This window comes from Anolis carolinensis, chromosome 2, assembly GCF_035594765.1.
Source record: "Anolis carolinensis isolate JA03-04 chromosome 2, rAnoCar3.1.pri, whole genome shotgun sequence".
Taxonomy (NCBI): Eukaryota; Metazoa; Chordata; class Lepidosauria; order Squamata; family Dactyloidae; genus Anolis; species Anolis carolinensis.
In genome coordinates this window covers 218,255,131-218,264,663 of record NC_085842.1, presented here as the reverse complement: position 1 = coordinate 218,264,663, position 9,533 = coordinate 218,255,131, and positions in this window count along the sequence as shown.

Here is a 9,533-nt window from a genome sequence, read left to right as displayed (position 1 = left end):
CTAGCGCCGTTGCTAAGGGGAGGAGCTGCCTGCTATGACGGTTGCTAAGGGAGAAGGAGACTGATTGACCGTTGCTAAGGGGTATGGTTTTACATGTCTCAGGTGTGATAGATTTGTGATAGTAGGTATATGAATACCTTAAAACACCCGTTAATTTGAATGCTACGTTGTATCCAAATTTCATAGCAATCAGTAAATTTGTTTGGGAGACATGAAGTCCCCACAAACTGACATTACATTTTTATTTATATAGATTACGGTCAGTAACCAGAACCAATTACTGACTATTCTAAAGCCTTTGACTGTGTGGAGCTCAATGTGCATAACAAACACTCTTTCCAGCAACCTAAAAGATGACTTTATACATGGAATTCACCAGATAGTCAACACTGAAATCAGATTTACTACATCCTTTGCAGTCAAAGGTACTACAGTACTTTGTTACATCTTCCCTCCAGTAGAGCAGAAAGGAGTATATTGAATTTATCCAAGGAGAACTCCTTCCTATGATTTGGGATAATTAATTAGATTGCCTAAGTACTCTGTGGGAAGAAGAGCCTTCCCATTGTCTTTGAAGACTGGAAGACTAGAAGCTGCATTTAGGTAGTTTTGCAACTCAGTGTTCCAGATATGTTGTCGTATGTTTTCTTTGGCTTTTGTGTAGCCCATAGTTAGGATGGTATTTTGTGAAAATCCAAAATTTAGGATTTTCTCATCAAGTAACTTTTTCCACCTTGATCAGAATAGATCACCAAGGGTCAATGGGCCTAGACCTTTGGGTATGAAAATCAGTTTTAACCACACATTTTATTTATACATCCAGATCCGAGACTCGATAGAAACCTGACCAGTCTCTAGAAGTAAAATTATATTAGGCACACAACTTGGGAAGAAGTATGTTAAAGTAAAACTTTTGTCTGGATAGCTTCTAAAGCCTTGACACTTTTAAATGCACAGAGTTGTGCTCCATATAACATTTGTGGTAATATCTGAGCATTAAAAACTTGAAAACTTGAATTGCTGAAGATATATGCTAGTCCTCCTTCACCATAAAAAATGACATAAGTGAGTTGTAACTCTGCTGTGCATTTACTATAGTATGAGACACTTGAGCTTGCTAGGAACCGGTGGACTGGAAAATATTGTACGGATTTGTAAAAAGTCATCTAATGGGTTGACTGGAAAGGCATGTGTTGACAGCTGATTGGCTGAACCAGTCAGGAGCCAGAATTCCGATTGGCTTGCTGCTGAGACAAACGGTTTTAACTACCACTTTCTCCTCGGAGAGTGAAGAGAATGCTAACTGAAAATGGTCAGGAAGGAAATGGCTGCCAACTCTCTGAAGCCTGATTATTTATAAGGCAAATGAGGCATACTTAAAGGCTGTTTAAAGGGACTGGTTATACCCTCTGTTCTCTGTGTTATTTGTTCTGTAAAGCTGAGTAGTGCATCATTCTGCAGGGTGACTCTGGGTTCATGAGCATATGTAAGAACTTCTACCTATCATCCACAATCCCCAACAGTTTTTATATTATTGTCTTGTTGTAATGTTGTTGATTCTATTGAGATATGTTTTGATCTATGTTTGGTTTTAATTTTTCTTGGATCGGGCTTGTTCCCATGCAAGCCACCCCGAGTCCCTTCGGGGGAGATGGAGGCAGGATATAAAAATATAATGATTGTTATTATTACTATTATTATTAACATTTTAACATATTGCCTAATGTTTAAGGGAGCCACTTTCCTCCCTTCCTTATGGTTGCACCTTTCCTCAATGACTATGTTGGTATTTGATGTGAATATCAGTTCTCACTCTTTTTAGAAGACATCCAAAAGGCAGCAGTAAGACGCAATCAGATTTTTAAAAACCTTAAATGTCCACACGAGGGAGCTTCAAGATAGGCTCCGAGAACTCTTTTTTGCAGACAATATGGACTCCGGGCTGCTTGCTTATTCAGTCCATATTGTGCTTTTTTTTTTTTTAAATAGAACAATACAAAATCCAAGAGGTGGATCAGGAGCCCCGGCAGGCAGTGACTTTGCAGATTCCAAGGTTGGTTTGCCTACTTGAATGTCATCGTCATAGGCAATCCTGTGTGGCTGAATATGACTGTCCTCCAAAGGTAGAGTCTTGGCAGTGAATCCGTCAAAACTGGGGGAAAATCTGTTCTAGATCCGCATGGTCTTTCATGTTAAAGGCATAGATTTCCAGATGGAAAGCAGCCATAGCATTATACAATTGGAAGACACCACATGACCTTCCAGTTCAACTCCCTGCTATGCAGGAAAAGAACAATCAAAGCACCCCCAACAGATGGCTGCAACGGTGAGAGAGAGAAAGAAAGTACAGTAGGGTCTCACTTATCCAAGCCTCGCTTATCCAAGCCTCTGGATAATCCAAGCCATTTTTGTAGTCAATGTTTTCAATATATCGTGATATTTTGGTGCTAAATTTGTAAATACAGTAATTACAACATAACATTACTGCGTATTGAACTACTTTTTCTGTCAAATTTGTTGTATAACATGTTTTGGTGCTTAATTTGTAAAATCATAACCTAATTTGATGTTTAATAGGCTTTTCCTTAATCCCTCCTTATTATCCAAGTTATTTGCTTATCCAAGCTTCTGCCGGCCCGTTTAGCTTGGATAAGTGAGACTCTACTGTACTTCTAGGACGGGAAATCTTTATTTGCGTGAGGGCGATGCAACCGATAAGGGGAGAGAAAGATTCTCACAAATTTGTGAGTTACAGTTCATGTCTATAAATACACTATCTCTATCTCTGTGTCACCTTTAATTTTATATGTATGTTACAGGGTTCAATTTTTAAATGTTTGAATATATCTCTTTGTTGTTTAACTTAATCCTGGAGTCAATATGTGTCTTCCAACTGCTCCTCACAGGGTACATTAATATAATCTCCGGCCGATCTTCAGATATGTAACTTCAGTCCTGTAACTTGACACGAGACTTTAATATATAAGTTGAAATAAAGAAAGGTTTATTTATGTAAACTTTTTGCACACTAAGCAGTGTTCCCTCACTACTTCGCGGTTCACTTTTTGCGGATTTGCTGTTTTGTGGTTTTTCAATAAACTCTAAAAGACTATTGTAAATCATAAAAAATTACAATTTACAGCCTAAGGAAGGGAGGAAGGAGAAGCCAAAGGGAGAGAAAAGGAGCCCAAGGAGCAATGGGAGGAGAAAGAGGCGATTTATCTATATACAATTGGTTGATAAAAACTTAAAATAGTGTATAACTACTAAAATAATGTGTAAATATTAAAATAAATATAGCATCCCTACTTCGTGGATTTTCACTTATTGCGGGTGGTCCTGGAACCTAACCCAAGCGATAATTGAGGGAACACTGTATTTGTTACAAAGTACTTCACTTCAGTTCCACTTGGTATTATTGCTATTGTCTTTCACTCTTTTGAATACACAAAACTGTTATTATATAACTTCTAGAACAATTTAACTTATTTCAACTTGGTTATGCAACTTCCTTCTCTTTCTAATACATGTTTCTCCTCAGCATTCCGGCTGAATAACTTATATCTTATAGTCACTCTTTACCATCAATAGTCTGCCTGAAAGCTTAGTCACACAGGACACTGTCTCTCAGTTTCACCTGACTGAAGACTTACTCAAATTAGTCTCTTTTTCCTTCAGTACTACAACTGAAGCCGCGATGTTAAACAAAGATCCTCTCCACTCTAGCTCCCTGCTAGAGACTCTTAATTTCAAACTGTTTCCTCTTTTTCCTCCCTGCTAGCTTGGCTCCTTTTTCTTGCTAGCCACTCTAAAATGGATACATTTCTACTGCAAAGGCTGCATAATCATGGTGATACACCGACCCATCAGATATAGCCAATTCCTGCCTGTCCTTGCCATAATATCAACATTACAAAACCCCCATTAGCTTTTCCATTACAATGGCCATTCAGCCACGGTTTAAAAGCCTCCAAAGGAGCCTACACCACACGCCAAGGCAGTGAGTTCCACTATTTAACAGCTTTTCTGACAGCCAGGAAGTTCTTCCTAATGTTCAAGTGGAATCTCCTCTCCTGTAATTTGAACCCGTGGCTCCATTGAGTCCTAGTCTCCAGGGCATCAGAAAATAAGTCTGCTCCCTCTTCCTTATGACATTTTATTTATTTATTTTTCGTGTCAGGAGCAACTTGAGAAACTGCCAGTCGCTTCTGGGGTGAGAGAATTGGCTGTCTGCAAAGATGTTGCCCAGAGGACGCCCGGATATTTTGATGTTTTACCACCCTTGTGGGAGGCTTCTCTCATGTCTCCACACGTGGAGCTGGAGCTGATAGAGGGAGCTCATCCGCACTCTCCCTGGATTCGAACAGTCAACCTTCAGGTCAGCAACCCAACCTTCTAGTCAGCAGTCCTGCTGGCACAAGAGTTTAACGGCCACTGGGGGGTCCCCTTATGACATCATTTCAAATATTTAAACGTGTCAGCTCTTTCAGCCGCTCTTCATAGGCATTCATGGTCTCCAGACCCTTGATCATTTTAGTTGGCCTCCTCAACAAGGGTTTGCTTGACATGCCTTTCTCTTGGCATGTTTCTCCATTTCGCGTCTATTCGTGCTTTTTCAAAATCTGTGTAACATTACAGGGGAAACCAGTAATGCAACTAGACACAGAAGAATTTTTTCCTTGGAGGCACTGTGTAAGACAGGAAACTACTACACATTAATGTCAGGAAGCTTTGATACACCCAGGCTGAGTAAGGCCACACCACAAATGGTCCTTGTTTCATAAAGTTAACCGAACTTTTAGACAAAGCTTCTATTATGTAATCCTCCAGCTAGGGGGTGGAGGAAGACATTTTATTTCATTTGAAATTTATCTGTACTTCCCCAGCGCTTCCTTGTGTTTTATCACACATTTGTCGAGGGAGAATGAATATTTGTCCAGTATTTTTTGAGTAGCCTTTGCATTAATTTGTATGTACTTTGCCTAGCGCGTCTTTTGTGTTTTAACCAGTTTATTAATCTGTACATACTTTGAGTATCTTTGATGTTCGAGCTGCCTGTCTGTAATAAATCTTGGGGTTGTCAAAATTTAATGATTTCCCGATGGACCCAACTTGCTAGGTGTTACATGGGGATCATAGTTCCAGGAGCAGGAGGGATATCAAATTTTTGCTTAAAGCTGTTTGGCTTTAAATTACATTTAGTTCATATAATTGTTTGGTTTTAATTATATCTGTTCTGTATTTTAATAAGCCATTTTTACAATGTATTTCCATGCTTTTACTTATATCCTTTTGTATCATCCCAAAATGGCATATTTTTTCTATATGTAAGATGTATATAACTATTTTTTCTGTATGTAAAAAACGTCAGGGGAAACCTTTCCCTTTACCTAAGATGTAAATAACTACAGTAGAGTCTCACTTATCCAACATAAGCGGGCCGGCAGAATGTTGGATAAGCAAATATGTTGAATAATAAGGAGGGATTAAGGAAAAGCCTATTACACACCAAATTAGGTTATGATTTTGCAAATTAAACACCAAAACATCATGTTATACAACAAATTTGACAGAAAAAGTAGTTCAATACGCAATAATGCTATGTAGTAATTACTGTATTTACGAATTTAGCACCAAAATATCACGATGTATTGAAAACATCGACTACAAACATATGTTGGATAATCCAGAATGTTGGATAAGCGAGTGTTGGATAAGTGAGACTCTACTGTATTGCCTTATGGTTGGTTGACTGTGATAAAGGAATCATTGATTAATGCATTAGAGTAGTACTGCTAGGTGTCAAGAATCAACATATTGTACTAGAAGTAATAAAGAATGGAGACATAGGCAGAATTTCAGTGGCCACTGAATGGAGCTATTGATTTCTTTCCAGGATAGTAAACTTTTTTGAAAGCAATATGACCTGATGTTGTTCAATTAAGGCCGATGTCACTATCAATATGTTCCGAAGACGCTATCAAACTTAACACCCTACTGGATGCAATGAACATAGGACAGACTCCTCAGTCATGGTTGTTGTCACAATCTTGTGGGCTTCCCACCACAGCATCTGGTTATTCAGTGTGGGAGACAGAGGGGTGGATTAGATGGGTCTTTGGACTGATGCAACATGGCTTTTGCCACTTCAAGCTCAACTGGGACTATAGGATTTGTGGTCTCATTTGAAGACAAATACTGCATCAACTATTTTTCTATTTGGAACAAGGAAAGTAATTGGTGTAAAGGACAGGGACTCTGATATAGGTGATGCAAGCTGAACCCCCTGCCTGTATGTTAAAAGATTTGCAACATTTGGTCAATGGGTTGCTGAGAGTTTTCCGGGCTGTATGGCCATGTTCCAGAAGCATTTTCTCCTGGCATTTCACCCACATCTATGGCAGGCATCCTCAGAGGTTGAGAGGTCTGTTAGAAATTAGGCAAGTGGGGTTTCTGGGACGGCTCTCCGGGATGGGCCTTGGGGGCATGGCTCTGTCGTGGCTTCAGTCCTTCCTGGAGGGCCGTTCCCAGTTGGTGAAGCTGGGGGACACCTGCTCAGACCCCTGGCCTTTGACCTGTGGGGTCCCGCAAGGTTCCATTCTGTCCCCCATGCTTTTTAACATCTACATGAAACCGCTGGGAGAGGTCATCCGGAGTGTTGGAGTTCGGTGCCATCTCTACGCAGATGACACTCAACTCTACTACTCCTTTCCACCGAACTCCAAGGAAGCCCCCCAGATACTGAACCAGTGCTTGGCAGCTGTGATGGGCTGGATGAGGGCGAATAAGCTGAAGCTTAATCCCGACAAGACAGAGGTCCTCCAGGTCAGTCGTATGTCCGATCGGGGTATTGGGTGGCTACCTGTGCTTGACGGGGTCGCACTCCCCCTGAAGGCGCAGGTCCGCAGTTTGCGGGTCCTCCTGGACTCAGCACTGACACTTGATGCTCAGGTGTCGGCCGTGGCCGGGAGGGCCTTTGCACAATTAAAACTTGTGCGCCAACTGCGACCTTACCTCGTGAAGTCTGATCTGACCACGGTGGTCCATGCCTTAGTTACCTCTAGACTGGACTATTGCAATGCACTCTACGTGGGGCTGCCCTTGAAGACGGCCCGGAAACTCCAACTAGTTCAACGTTTGGCAGCCTTGCTTCTAACTGGAGCAAATTATAGGGAGCGGTCAACCCTCCTGCTTAAGGAGCTCCACTGGCTGCCGTTCACCTTCCGGACCCAATTCAAGGTGCACGTGATCACCTACAAAGCCCTGAACGGTTTGGGACCCTCCTACCTTAGGGATCGCCTCTCCCCCTACGAACCTGCACGATCTCTTCGTTCATCGGGGGAGGCCCTCCTCTCGCTCCCACCTCCGTCACAAGCACGGTTGGTGGGGACGAGAGAGAGGGCCTTCTCCGTGGTGGCCCCCCGGCTCTGGAACTCGCTCCCCAGGGAAATCAGGCAAGCCCCCACCCTGGTAGCATTCAGAAAGAGCTTGAAAACCTGGCTCTTTACTCAAGCCTTTAGATAAAGATTGCTAATCCAGAAGCAATCTGTATCTGTGACCATTCTTGTACCGGTTTGCACCTTTTACCTTTGTCAACTCGATATAGACACAGGGTCTATTCCCATCCCAATTTGCACTTCCAGAATTTCCACACTTTATCAGTCACCTTGTGTTTACAATATTTATATGGTGCACTTTACCCAGTCTACTTTTACAATCTCTCAGTTTTAATCCATGTTTTTATTAGTTCTTGTTTTTTATTGGCTAATGTTTTATTTTTATTTTTTTATTTTTTTATTGTGCAAGTTGTTGTCTATTGCTGTGTTTTATACTGCTACTGTTTTTATTCGGGCTTGGCCCCATGTAAGCCGCCCTGAGTCCCCTTCGGGGAGATAGAGGCGGGGTATAAAAATAAAGTTATTATTATTATTATTATTATTATTATAATATATCTGTGGATCATTCAGGGTGGGAGAAAGAACTCCTGCCTGAGGCAAGTGTGAATGTTGCAATTGGCAAGCTTGATTAGCGTTGAATAACCTTGCAGCTTCAAAGCCAGGCTGCTTTCTTCCTGGGGGAATCCTTTGTTGGGAGGTGTTAAGTGGCCCTGATTATTTCCTGCCTGGAATCCTGGTTTTCGGAGTGTTGTTCTTTATTGACTGTCCTGATTTTAGAGTTTTTTTTAAATACTGGTAGCCAGATTTTGTTCATTTCCATGGTTTCCTGTTGTCTGTTGAAATTGTTCACATGCTTGTGAATTTCAATGGCTTCTCTGTGTAGCTGACATGGTGGTTGTTACGAGTGGTCCAGCATTTCTGTGTTCTCAAATAATATGCTGTGTTCATGGTCAATGCTTGAAAATTGAATTGTGGGGAAGGCTGCAGAGCTGAAATGTTGCAGCCCTTCTGAGTGACAGGTTTCCTGCTGCCGTTTGGACTGCCTCACATGCTGAAGATGGGAAAAGAAACATTATATAGGTCCTTACTTTTTGAGATTAACCTCCAGATGGGTTTTTGTCTTCTTCCTTAGGCGGACCAAACATCTCACTTTGTGCCTTCAAGCCAATTGCTCCTTTGTGTCATTTGCATTTTAAGCTGCCCCATTCTCCTTTAATCTTCCCACATTGCATATGTTTGTATTTCCACGCTGAAGTCCTATATCTGTTTTATTACTTTATTTTCCATGTCAGCAAAGGGATTTTCTTGCAAAAGAGCATTATTACTTCTCCTAGTAGGATTTTTTAAAACTCCAGCCAGTGCACTATAGCTTGGGTCTGAACATTCATGAGCATGTACATCTGCAGTATGTTGGGATGCTTACAAATAAAGATCTCGCCACCTCAGGGCCAACAGGTTAAATTACTTCTGACATTACTTCTGGCATTTTGGATGTAAGTGTGCCCAGCATCTCCTTAAAATAGTGCTGGCATTACTGTGCTGGATGTTTTAAAGCATTTCAAGCATGAGGCTACAGTAAGGGTAGCAACCTAGTGATTCTACAAATATTTTTGAATGTTAAGTTCCAACATTTCTCATTACTGGTTATTCTGCTGAAGTATCATCTCTCTTCCATGTCAAATTTAGGGGGTGTACCTGCCTTCTTATTTCTTAACATAAAAGGAATGGAGGAAGGAGGAAATGTCAAGACTGTGGGTGGATTTTATCTGTTAGGGACTCATGACTCCATACTCCAAGAAGTGGTGATTAAATGATTTTATCCCAGGGACAGCAGGATGAACTAAAAATCTCCTGAAATCTTGGGAGTTAAGGCAAGATCCAGCAAATTAAGGAGGGAAAGTGGACACGAGTTTCTTTCAAGCATGCTGCATATATGCCCCCATTTTAACACGACTTATAATCCTTGCAGGCAAATCTCACTGCAGTAGAGGCAGCTCGGAGACTAGTATATTCTTTTCGGGAAGGGGGATAATCAAAGTGTCTAATTTCTGCAATTTTCCTAAGGATGTCTCCAGGCATTTGTGAAATTATTATAGTTGTTTTACTCACACGTTGCAGTAATAATTCTCTTACACA